General features: G+C 50.6%; 1 non-coding gene across 1 annotated transcript; it reads left to right on the top strand.

The window, feature by feature from the left end:
* The first annotated feature begins 793 nt into the window (after positions 1–793).
* LOC112823753 (small nucleolar RNA U13) lies at positions 794–893 on the top strand. Its single transcript, XR_003208124.2, has one exon. It is a non-coding gene; the product is annotated as a small nucleolar RNA U13 (small nucleolar RNA).
* The last annotated feature ends 12,092 nt before the right edge of the window (positions 894–12,985 follow it).

Raw genomic sequence — 12,985 nt, 5'->3', positions numbered from 1 at the left:
TTTTTTTTTTCTTTTTGTTTGAGAGAAAGAGTGAGAAGCAGGGCGGGAGGGGCAGAGGAGAGGGAGAGAAAGAATCTTAAGCAGGATCCATGCCCAGCCCAGAGCCCAATGCAGGCTTGATTTCATGACCCTGAAATCATGACCTGAGCCAAAATCAAGCATCAGACGCTTAACCGACTGAGCCTCCCAGGCGCCCCCAAAAGGAGGTTTCCTTGGGGAGGAGAATGGGGTTTTGAGAGGCCGGGGGCCAAGCTGGAGGTGGGAGAAGGCTGTGGAGGGCAGCTGGCCTTAGGACAGGCTCTGGAGACCTCCATGTCTGAGCCTCGGCCGTGGGGATGCTGTCAGTGTCCTGGGCTGTTGTAACAAAGCACCACCCCCACAGTCTGGGGACCAGACGCTGAGATCAGGGTGTTGGAGGACCACGCTCCCTTGGAGGCTCTGGGGGAGGATGCTTCCTGCCTCTTCCAGCTTCTGGGGCTCCTGGTGTCCCTGGCTTGTGGCCACGTCCCTCGGTCTCTGCTCTGTCTCTGCCAGCTCTCTTCCCCGGTCTCTGTGAGTCCTTTTCTGTCTCTGACAAGAACACTCCCATTGGTTTTAGGACCTGCCCTGGTTGGGGATGGTCTCACTGCAAGCCTCACTGTAAACACACCTGCAAAGACCCTATTTCCAAATAAGGTCACATGCTGAGGTTCCTGGTGGGCATGAGCTTTGGGGGACGCCATTCACCCAGTACATGGGTTCAGGGCTGCGTTCCCTTCCACTCCCAGGTTGGACTTAGGATGGGGCTCTGGGGATCCCTCTGTAGTTCATAAGCGTGATGACTGGGTGTTCACGCCATTCACATGTGCCTCCCTCGAACCTTGTTACGACCTCGGCACATTGCCTGTCTGACATGGAAAACAGAAAGAATGGGGCTCCCAGACACCAGGCAGTGGGGACAGGGGGTGCAGGCTGGAGCACATTGTGGCCTGAACGTGAGGCTGCAGGGGGACCTCAGCCACGCTCAGTCTCCTGCGGCTGTTGTGTGGTGGCAGGAAACGTGTGCAGGAGGCTGGGGGAGCAGGAGGCTGGACGTGAGGCTGGAGAGTGGTCTGGACGCCCCCACAGTCACATCATCCTTAAAGCCAGTCTGGGGGGCCTGAGGTTCGGAGCTGCCGCGCCGTCAGCCTTGCGCCATCTGTCCCGCGCTCTGCCCTCCTAGCGGGGTGTTGGAGGACATTGCTCCGAGGGGAGTAGAGTAAGTCCCACTAGAATAAGCAAATGGACTTTCCTTCCTGGCAGTAAGAATCCTTTGTTTAAATTTAAAAGCCACCTTCATTACCCCAGTAACTCTGAGCCTTGAGTGATCCCCATTTCTCTCCTTCTCGGACCTTACATCCAGCTACTGCTCGATCCCAGAGGTTCCAGAACCTCCCAGCCATTTCTTCCCATTGCTACAACCCTTGTCCAGGACTTCACCACTTTTTTAAAAAAAGAAAAGATAAACAGAGGCGCCTGGGTGGCTCAGTTGGTGAAGCATCTGCCTTCAGCTCAGGTCATGATCTCAAGGTCAGTCCCATGTCGGGCTCCCTGCTGAGCAGGGAGCCTGCTTCTCCTTCTCCCTCTGCCGCTCCCCCTGCTTGTGCTCTCTCTCTCTGACAAATAAATAAAATCTTTAAAAAAAAAGATAAACAATTTATTTAAGCTAAAAAAGCCAACAAAACAGCACAGCCGTTTCTCCCATCCTGTATCCCCCTGCCTCCGGCAACCATCAGTCTGTTCTCTGTATCTATGAACTTGGTTTTTTAAAGTTATTTTTGTATTCCACCTATAAGAGAAATCATACAGTATTTGTTTCTCTTTGACTTCACTTAGCATAATGTCTTTTAGGTTTGTCCGTGTTGTTGCAAATGGCATGATTTCCTTTCTTTTTATGGCTGAGTAATATTCCATTGTTTATATACACCACATCTTCTCCATCCATCCATCCATCCATCCATCCATCCATCCATCCATCCATCCAAGGACACTTAGCTTGTTTCTGTGTCTTGGCCATGGTGAATACTGCTGCAATGTCCATGGGAGCAGATATCTCTTCAAGATCCTCTTTTCATTTCCTGTGGATATATACCCAGATGGAATTGCTGGATCATATGGTAGTTCTATATTTAATTTTTTTTAGGGAACCTCCATACTGCTCGCCAGAGTGGCTGCACCAGTTTGCATTCCCACCAACAGTGCATGAGGGTTCCCCTTCTCCACATGCTCACCAACACTTGCTTTCTCTTGTCTTTGTGATACCAACCAACCTGACAGGTATGAGGTGGGATCTCACTGAAGTTTTGATTTGCATTTCCCAGATGACAAATGATGTCCTACACCTTTTCCTGTATCTGTTAGCTATTTCCATAGCTTTGGGAAAACATCTGTAATTGGATTATTTGGGGTTTTTTTGCTTTAGAGTTGTATGAGTTCTTTATATATTTTGGATATTAACCCCTTACTAGATGGCTTGCAAATATTTACATATTGATTGGTTGATGAACACATGTGGCCAGAGTCTTGCACGGGGCCTAACCCTGCATTTCCCCTCAGAGCAATGTCTAGTGCTCACTAATTCAGTGTTGCGGTGACGTCATAGAACAAAACTATCTTGAATAATGAGAATTGACAATATTTGCAGCCAAGGAGGGTCCATGGAAACATCTGCCTTAAACAATCGGGGCTCAAGAACTGGGCTGGAGTGTTTGGGGTTGGTTTGCAGGGCCCCCATCGCCTGCCCCTTGCTTGGGGCATGAAGCGGCTAAACATTGCTTTCTTCCGTGGCCAGGAGGCGGACACTTGTTAGATTCCTCACTTTTGTAACAGTTGCCTAAACATGATCAGAACTTCCGGTGAGAAATGGAATATTTAGTAGGGAAGAATTCCAGCCCCCATCAATGACCGTGTGATGCATGTGTGCATGCTCTGTTCCAGCCGGGTTCCTGGTTCCGTGGGAGGCGGCTGAGTCCCTGACAAGCCAGCTGGGAGCAGAGGGCTGGTATCTGCACAGGGGAGGGAGTGGGGCCAGGGCTCCCAGGCCAGCTCGGCCCCTGGCTCCATCACACTATATCCTTGGCCTCAACGATTACATCAGGATTTTATATGTGTTGATTGGAAGCATTTAATTGTGTGTGGGATTTTTCAAAGGCCAAATGCTCCTTGCTTCCCGTCTGATCTGTTTTCAGAGGTGCTGCATTGACACAGCTTCCAAATAGCCTCCCTAGACACTTTCTCCTCCTGGTGTCATTGTTGGCACCAGCCTGCTTTTTCCCCCTTCATCTAATTTCATCAGTAAATTTATAAGCCTTTTGTTATACCGTACACCTGTGGCCAAGAGATTAAAATGATGTCTGCTACATGACACTTGAAATTACACTATCATTTCTGTTCCTTCGGGGCAGAGATGACCTTCACTCATGTTCCAGCTCCCGGGAAGTGGGGCGCCGCTGGGAGGTGGTCCTTCAGCCAGAGCCATGTCCCTTCTGGCTTGTGGACAAGCCACCCCCAGGTGGAGCAACAAGGATATTTGCAGGTTCTGGCTTCTGGCTGTGCTTCTGGAACGCTGGTCAGTGACACCTGCCCTTCCGGAGGGACGTGGTCAGCCCAGCCAGCTGCAGGGTCGCGGGGTCGAGCTTGTTTATATTGTGGTTCTCGGGTCCTCGGAGGCCACACTGACCAGCAAGGTCCTTCCATGACTCAGACTCGCTGGAGTCTATTATACCTCCCGCCGCAACCCCTGCCTGGCCACTGACCTTTAGATGCAGCAGACGCCACAGTGGTTAGAAGGCCTCGTCCAGCCTCCCAGGTGAGGAAGGAGGCAAGCCCTCTCCCTGCTCGTGTGGCTGATGGGGTGGCCATTTGCTAATGGCTTCTATAGGCCTCTGGAGCTAATTTCCAGCCAAGGTCCTCTTCGTCATGATGAGCTTCGAGGATCGTTTCTGCCTGACTCAGTACCCCAACACCAAATCCTAAAATCCCACAGGACTTCTGGCAGGATGGGGCCAATCGAGGCCAGCCTGCGTGTTTCTGCCATCGAATATGGGTAGAGTTAGCTCAGTTTGGGAAGATGGTGTACTTCCAAACACGCGTGTGTCTGTACGGGTGAACTCACCGGGTGTTCTCTACCCCTGGCCTTGGCCGCCTGGCTGTGTCAGAGGCTGCTGTGCGCCCCAAGCCCAACCGGCAGCAGGGGGGCTGTCCCTGCCAACAGGCGCTAAAGACGCACCTCCCCCGAGGTCACCCACACCCACAGCCGGGTACTCAGAGGAGCAAATCAGGCTCCGACCTGTGGCGGCTGGAGGGCGTGTGGGGGGGGACTTTAAGGCAGCAACCTGCTCCTCCCCCCACAAGCCCTGCCGATGGAGGCCACCCCGAAGGCACGCCCCCCTCGGGCTTCACAAACGTCCTTTCTCGCAGGTCATCTGAAAAATAACCAGAGGGTAACCACAGCCCTGTATCCTGAGCCGGTGGGCAGCCCGCAGAGGCACCGAGCGGATGCTGTCTCATGCGTGCTCCCAGACCCCTGGGGAGGTTTTCCATTGACGGCCTTCAGCGGGCACCACCTCTGGAAGGGGTAGCACGGGTGCTACTGTGTTGCCCAGGGCTCTCCCGGAAGCCTCGGGCTGCGTCCCTCCCAGGGATCGGGCCTGGGCCTCCCCTGCTTGCTCTCCGGAGCCGCGTGTCCCTGCTCGGAGCGGTGCGCGTTGGCTCTCCCTGGGAGCAGGAGGCCACGCTGCTGCCGCCTCTCTCCTGCCTCAGCATCGATGGGCCAAGGATCACAGGACGACCCTCTGGCTGGGCGATGGGGGCCACATTCACAGGCCTAGTTTGGTGTCACGGGGTCAAGCGATGACCCAGACTAAAGTTTCTTCAGGCGCGTGTGCTGCCGACATTCAGGGCAGGAGCACCGGGGCCTGGGACCAGAGCCCAAGATTCTGAGAGGTGGAAAGGCATGAGGTGCGTGCTACCCCCGCACCCCCCGCGCCGCCGCCGCCGCCGCCAGCCCCTCCAATCCCAGAAGCCTGCCCAGCGGCGGTGGCTGCGTCCGAGGGCGCGTTCACACCTGTTCTGAAAGCTGGTGTTCCGCCCGCCCCTTGCAGCCCTCAGCGGGACGGGGCCGCCGGGGCACACTGGGGGCGGTGAGGGCGCGTGCCTGCATCGGGAGAAGTGTGTCGTCAGGGTCCGCGGGACCGGTGGAGAATCGTGTTCTGTACGGTTGCTTCCCTCGCCCACGAGCGACACTCAGAACAGCCCCAGCTCCTGCTCAGCGCCCCCAGCTCCGGGGCTCCGGTTGGGCCGGCCGTGGCCTCGCCTGCCTTGGCCCAGCTCCGCCCGAGCGGCTGTCTTTCCCGGCGGCAGCGGGCGCAGTTTCTCCTCACCTCGGGGCCTCACCCGGTGTGGGCGGAACAAGCAGTCCGCTGGCGTGGGGGCAGCGAGAGGGCGGGCAGGTGCACACGGAGCCACGGCCACCCGATTTCTAACTCCGCCTCCTCATAGTTGGATTTGAGTTCCTCCAGAGTGGGGAAAGCGGGCAGATGGGGGACCCAAAGAAGGGTGATGGGTCCCCGTAGCCCCCTGACTGCCTGTGAGCAGCTCCCTAGCGCCAGCCCCGCCCGCGTCTCCATGTTCCATCCGGTTCCTTAGCAGTCAGCTAACGATTCTACCTGGTTTTCTTCCCCGCCCCCAGTCCCCCCTTTTGGTTACACGGACCTCTTCCCCACCATGTCCCGCATCCCCCAGGAGTAGGGTTGTGCAAGTTCCCGAGATTGGGAGGCCCCTGAGCACAGCATCTGCCACGTGCACCCAAGAGGCTCCGTGCACTCGGAACTTTCCCACTGCTTTGGAAGGAACGGTCAGCTGTGGGTTGGGGAGCAGTTCCTTCTCCAGGGATAAGACCCTCCCCGCCCAACTTCACCCACGGCAGCAAGTCGGTTGTCAGATGTCTGGAAGTGTTTGCTCAGGACAGCTTGTAGACGCTTGGGATTGGCGGCCATACGACCGCATTCAAGTAATGGCTCCCTGCCAGCAGGATCTAGAACGAGGGGTGCACCTGCCCTCTCAGTGTTGGGTGAGCCGTGCCCTAGCTCCCCGACCGCGTGCCCCTGGGATTCCACGGCTCCCTGGCTTGGTCTTCAACCGCCAGCAAGGTTTCTGGGTAATCAGTGTTCTTAATTGAGCTACTTTTCAAGTGAGTGCGACATCTGTTTAATTGGTCACAGGAGAAAGAAGAGTTTCCACGGAGCGGAGAAACTCTGGCTTTTCCTTGTCATTCCAGCAGCTCCCGAAGCTCCAGCTCCTTCCTGGACTTTGCCGGCAGCAGCCAGAGGATAGAACGTCTTTTCCTCGCGCCCACTCCCACCTCTGCCCACCTGGCCAGTTCCACGGGATCCAGGTCTACCCTTTCCTCAAGACTTTCACCGTCTTGTGCTGAGGGCGGGGAGACAGGCGTCCTGGCACCCAAGCCCCGGGGTTTGCCTTTTCCTCTTCTTTTTGCCCCAGAGACTGGTAGTCATTACGAAGAAAGCCATGCTCCGCACCGCACCAGGCTGAGAAACCACCGGGAGCTCCGTGGTCAGATTGGCCCGTGAGAGCCCCAGCCCTGCGCACCCCGACGGCCCCTTCCTCTTGACACATCACACACACTGGGGGCCATGTTCAGAGAGAAGAACTCCCGAGGGAGCACAAGGCCATCACTTCCACAACGAGGTGTTTCCATTATAAAACATTTTCTTTTAAACTCCAATAATTACAGGGGAAGTGCTGACATCTCCCAGGAGCCATGCCCTATGCATCCAGATGTATTTGTGATGCGCCTAGACAGGTCAAGACAGGAACACTTCTTTTCTGTCCACTAGTAAATACCAAGCTCTGATTACAAATTTATAAGGAAGTGTGGCTGGTACCCTTTTTTTCCCCCTTATGTTTCTCTCTCCAAGGGCATCCCCAGGGGAGGGAGGAAGAGTTGCAACCAGCTGCAACCTGTCCTTTCCTGGTGTATGTGAGTGTGTGAGAGTGAGTTTGAGTGTGTGTGTATGGTCTGTATGCTAACATGGGTCTTTCTTGATATGGGTCGTGGTCCTGGAATGTCCACTGGCTTAAAGGACTGAACTCAACTCATTTTCCTGAAGTGACTTCCGGATCAATCCAGATCACAGAGGCTGGCATGCCATGACCCCTCTGTTGTCAACTGCCCGTCCGCAGCCTAAACATGCCCAGAAGACTCGGTGGAACTCCTGTCACTGACGTGGCCACGTCTGAGGTCGAACTCCCGTCACCAAAGTGTCCACGTCTGATGTCGAACCCTATCACTGAAGTGGCCATGTCTGAGGTTGAGGGGCCTGTCCCGTGTCCTGCTTCTTGTCCCTGCCTTCTCTGTGAGGACACTGGGTTGCAACTTGGACATCTAGGGACCTTGCTGTGCTTTGGCTAGTGGGTGGGAGAAAGGGACACCTGCCCTGTTTCTCCACACTGGAGTCCAATCTCCTTCCCCTACCCTCCCCACCCCCACCCCGTCCGAAGGCTGTGGGGTTCAACCTTGGGTTCGCTCCTTCATGACTGATCCACTTCGCACCTTTGGCTTCCTTCCCCTTCCCTCTTCCCCTCCAATCCCCGAAGGCTCTGATTATCAGCTTCTACGGTCCTTCACTCTCTGGTTATAAAAGCGGTGAGTGCCTTGGCCTCTCTGACCCTCCCATTTTGTGATTCCTGCACAGGGCAACCCCTGCAAATCCGGCCCTCGCTCTGCCTCTGATTCTGAATCCACTGAGTGTCTCTCTCAGACCCCTTGGAGCTCTCTGGAGAGGAAACAAAGAATAAGGTTAAGTACAGATGGGTCTCAGGGTTGATTCACACCCGTGCAGGTGTGAGCACATTCCAACGCCATGGAAACATCACAACTCCCGCGCCACGGGCTCAACCCCAGCTTGACAACAGCGTCCCGGGCTCTGGGGTTGCAAGGCGTCTTCCCTTGACTGTCGAGGAACACAGTTCAGTATTTGCACATCCTATCTCACAAATGACCTGATCGCTTTCTCTTCCCCGCCCCCACCTGACTCTGCAAAATGAATGCATCTCACAACAGGAATGGGTGGGTATTTGCTGCCGAGCCTTACCTACTACCTTCAAGAACTTTAATTTCATTCTCAAGGCCCAGCTTTCCCTACGTGTCTTATTTATCACAATGGTTACACTCCCTAGTCACCACCCACCTGAGCTAAAGGTTAATACAAACAAGTAAAAATTTATTGGTACTAGTAAATTAAAAATAGTCTTCTGATATATTTATAGATTAAAAATGAAATCACAGGGCACCTGGGTGGCTCAGTTGTTAAGCATCTGACTTTGGCTCAGGTCATGATCCCGGCGTCCTGGGATTGAGCCCTCCATTGGGCTCCCTGCTCCATGGGAAGCCTGCTTCTCCCTCTCCCTCTGCCTCCAACCCCACTTGTGCTTGCTCTCTCTCTCAAATGAATAAATAGAATCTTTAAAAAAATGAAATCACAATGGAAATACAAAACTATCTCTAACTAGATGCTAATGAAAAAACTACATATCAAAAATTTGAGATTGCAAGGAAGTGGTGATTTCTATCCTTAACCACTTCTATTGGAGAGTAAGAGAAGCTAAAAGTGTCCAACTTTGAACTTAAAAAATGAACAACAGTGCGGGGGGGCAGGCACCTGCGTGGCTCAGTTGGTTAAGCATCTGCCTTTGGCTTAGCTCATGATCCCGGGGTCCTGGGATCGAGTCCCACGTGGGGCTCCCTGCTCAGCAGAGAGTCTGCTTCTCCCTCTGCCTGCCGCTCCCCCTGCTTGTGCACTTGCGCTCTCGCTCTCTGACAAATAAATAAATAAATAAAATCTTTTAAAAAAGTCTTAAAAAATGGGGTGTCTGGGTGGCTCAGTTGGTTAAGCAACTGTTTCAGCTCAGGTCATGATCCTGGAGTCCCGGGATCGAGTCCCACATCGGGCTCCCTGCTCAGCGGGGAGTCTGCTTCTCCCTCTGACCCTCTTCCCTCTTGTGCTCTCTATCTCTCATTCTCTCTCTCTCAAATAAATAAATAAAATCTTTAAAAAAATAAAAATAAAAATAAAAATAAAAATCTTAAAAAAAAGAACAATTGGGGTGCCTGGCTGGCTCAGTTGGTGGAGTGTGTGACTTGATCTTGGGGGTTGTGAGTTCAAGCCCAACGTTGGGTGTAGAGGTCACTTAAAATAAAATCTTAAAGAAAAAAAGAACAATAGATTAGATCTCCAAAAAGAGATAATAAAGTAAAAGTGGAAATGAATGAAAAAGAAGAGTGATGGTGGAGTGATCAAACCAGAGCTCATCATCCCAAGACCAACAGAAGAAGCTCCTGACGGGATCAAACAAGGAAGCGAAAGAGGTAAGGCATACATGGACAATACAAGGTAAAAAGGGAACATATCTACAGATGAGGCACACACGAAATGGCAAGAAATTTGAAAAATTAGATGAAGTGGAAAAATTCATAGAAAAAATAATTTGAAAAATGGATTCAAATTAGATAACATGAATTGTACTGTAAGTATGAAGTAGACTGAAGCAAAATCTTCTTAAAGGAAAACAAGCCCAGATGACTTAACAGTTGGATTTATTTATTTATTTTTAAAGATTTTATTTATTTATTTGACAGAGAGAGACACAGCGAGAGAGGGAACACAAGCAGGGGGAGTGGGAGAAGGAGAAGCAGTCTCCCCTCTGAGCAGGGAGCCCAATGCAGGGCTCGATCCCAGGACCCTGGGACCATGACCTGAGCCAAAGGCAGATGCTTCACCAACTGAGCCACCCAGGCAAACCTAACAGGTGGATTTAACTGCACGTTGGAACACCCCAACAGTAGGCACTTTCCAGAGAATAAAGAGAGAGAATACTCACCAGCTCATCCAAATCCAAGAGACCAACACAATACAAAGACCTGAAAAATCATGGCAAGAAACATTACAGGACCATTTACTCAAAAACGAAGAAACAAGACTACAAGCAACATTTTAGCAAATCAAATCCAAAAAGATTTATAAAAATATATATGTGTAGGGACACCTGGGTGGCTCAGCCGGTTAAGTGTCTGCCTTCAGCTCAGGTCGTGGTCCCGGGGTCCTGGGCTAGAGCCCCACTTCTCCTTCTGTCTGCTGCTCCCCCTGCTTGTGCTCACTCTTGAGCTCTCTCTCTCTCTCTCAAATAAATAAGTGAATTCTTTAAAAAATATGTATGTGAAAAAAAATAATTCAAGATAACCAAGGTAGGTTTAATCCAGGAATGCAAGGAATGCTCGAAATTAGAAAATCTACAAAAGAGTATCACTTCAGGACCAGATTAAATGAGAAAAAGTCACCTGGTCATTTCAAGAAAAAAAATTTTGAAAAAAATTTAACACAAATTCATGAAAAACTTCTCATAAGTAGGGCTAGAAGAGTATTAACTTAACTTGATGAAGGCTATCTGTAAAAAACCACCAATTTGGAATAGGGAAACATCAGTGGCATTCCCTATAACATCAGAAATGATACACAGATATTTACTTTCACCATTTTTCTTCAATGATACTTAATGTGGAGGAAGAGGGTGCTGTGGTTTGCTCACTGAGGTGAGAGAGGACAGCTCCTCGTGCGATGTTCTCATTCATGAAACACTTGGTCCAACGGGCTCCCTCGGGCTCTCCTCCGGGAAAGGAATTAAACGCCCATGCACCTGGCACTCAGGTGTTCAACTGAAACTTGAACAAGACCTTCCAGGATATTGCTTTTGTTCAAGGGGTCCAGATTTTATCATTTCTCAAAAGTCTTCTTTGTCTCATATCTCAGGACCATCCTCTCTGACCTGGATACAATCAAGCTTGAAATCAATCACAAACAAGAGAAATACAATCTTTTCACGTGTAAAAGTGAAAAAAAAAAAAGGACACATTTCAAATTAACACAGTCTTTAGGGAGAGGAGTCAAGATGGTGGAGGAGTAGGGAATCTTAATTTCGTCTGGTCCCTGGAATTCAGCTAGATTATTGTCAACACACTGTGAACACCTGTGAACTCAACCAGAGATCTGAGAAAAGAATTGCAATATGCTACAAAGAGAAAAGTGACAACTTTCTGCAAGGTAGGAGGTGTGGCGATGTGAATTTGGGGTGCTATATGGGAAGATAAACCATGGGGGGAGGGAACCTCAGTAAGTCAGCGACTGGAAAGTGATAGAGCAGTGGAGAGCAAAATCAGAACTTTTAGGAGTCTGCTCTGGTGAGGGACGTCCCTGCCTGAAAGGCGCTCAGGTGGTAAATTGGACAGAATCCTAGTGGGACAGTGGGGTCTCAAGATCCCCGAGGTCACAAAAAGAACAGTGGTGTCTGAGTGTGGCAGAGCTGCCAGGAATCGGAGTGGGGTAGCCGGCTGCAATCAGCGAGCCCAGGAGTGTGTTCTTAGCTCAGTGGTGCCATCATCTGTGAACCGGGGCCTATCAGGTGACCGCTCTTGAGCAGAGGCCCAGCAAGCCCCAGAGCCGAGGGGAGACCCCCTCCTGCTTCTTCCCTGGGGAGGAGTGGTGCACGTGGCCTCCACAGGAGTCTGCAGGGTTTGGAGACTCGAAGCGGGGTTGCACATGCCTTCGATAGAAACTCTGGGTCACAGGCCGGGTGAGCGCGGAGTGTGCCCAGAGACCAGGGACACAGGAGTGACTGCTTTTCCATGAGGGCTCACTGAGGAATGGGCCCCAAGCTCTTGGCTCCAGGGCTGGAGATTAGGAGGCTTCCATTTTCACCCCCCACATTGGCTCTGGAGCTGCTTACACTGAGCCTGGTCCCTGGCAAGGGGGCTGCAATTCCACCCGGGGCTAAGACACCTGAGAATCAGTGCAACAGGCTCCTCCCCCAGACCAGCAGAACTTCCTTGAACACCAAGTTTATCCATCACACAGAACTGCAAAACTCCAGTTCTTGGGGAAGGAAGTATACAGCATTTGTGTTTTTTTCTTATTATTTAGTCTTCTGGTTTTATATATTTTTTCCTTTTCAGCTATTTCCTTATTTTATCAATTTTTTAAAAAAGATTTTATTTATATTTTGGACGGAGAGAGAGAGAGAGATAAAAGAGCACAAGCATGGGGTGGGGGAAGGGGCAAAGTGAGAAGCAGACTCCCTGATGGGTAGGGAGCTCAATTCAGGGTTCGATCCCAGGACCCTGAGATGATGACCTGAGCCGAAAGAAGACGCTTAACCACCTGAGCCACCCAGGTGCCCCTTATCAATTCTTTTTTCAAGTCTTTTTTAATTTTGATGTTTACATTTACATTATATATATATTTCATTTTTGGTTTCCTTTCATTGTATTCGGTTTTATTTTTGTATATATATGTTTTTCTTTCTTTCCTATTTTGGGATCTAGTTTCTTCTTTTTTTTTAATTTTTTATTGTTATGTTAATCACCATATATTACATCATTTGTTTTGGTGTAGTGTTCCATGATTCCTACAAGCAGACCAAAATACACCCAGGATCTAGTTTATTGTTCTGTTCTACTTTTTTTTTTAAGATTTTATTTATTTATTTATTTATTTATTTGTTTGTTTGTTTGTTTGTTAGAGAGAGCACAAGCGGGGGGGGGGGCAGAGGCAGAGGGAGAAGGCGGCTCCCTGCTGAGCAGGGAGCCCGACTTGGGGCTTAATCCAGGACCCCGGGATCTTGACCTGAGCCAAAGGCAGATGCTTAACTGACTGAGCCACCCAGGCATCCCAAGTTCTATTCTACTTCTTGTTGGATTTTATTCTCTCTCTCTCTCTCTTTTTTTTCCTGATGTTTCTTCTCTTCTGATTTGTTTAGAGTATATTTTTCTGGTGTCATTGTTGCTATTTTTGTATTTTCTCTCTCCTTCATCTATTCTTTTCTGGACATAATGATAAGATGAAAAAACTCACCCCAAAAGAGAGAACAGGAGGCAGTACTCACTGCCAGGGATTTA

The sequence above is a fragment of the Callorhinus ursinus genome, unplaced genomic scaffold (assembly GCF_003265705.2).
Source record: "Callorhinus ursinus isolate GAN/ISIS: 27379988/994484 unplaced genomic scaffold, GSC_fseal_2.0 scaffold5, whole genome shotgun sequence".
In the NCBI taxonomy this organism is placed as follows: domain Eukaryota; kingdom Metazoa; phylum Chordata; class Mammalia; order Carnivora; family Otariidae; genus Callorhinus; species Callorhinus ursinus.
Note: the sequence above shows the minus strand (reverse complement) of the source record. Positions and strands in the feature narration are given on the sequence as shown.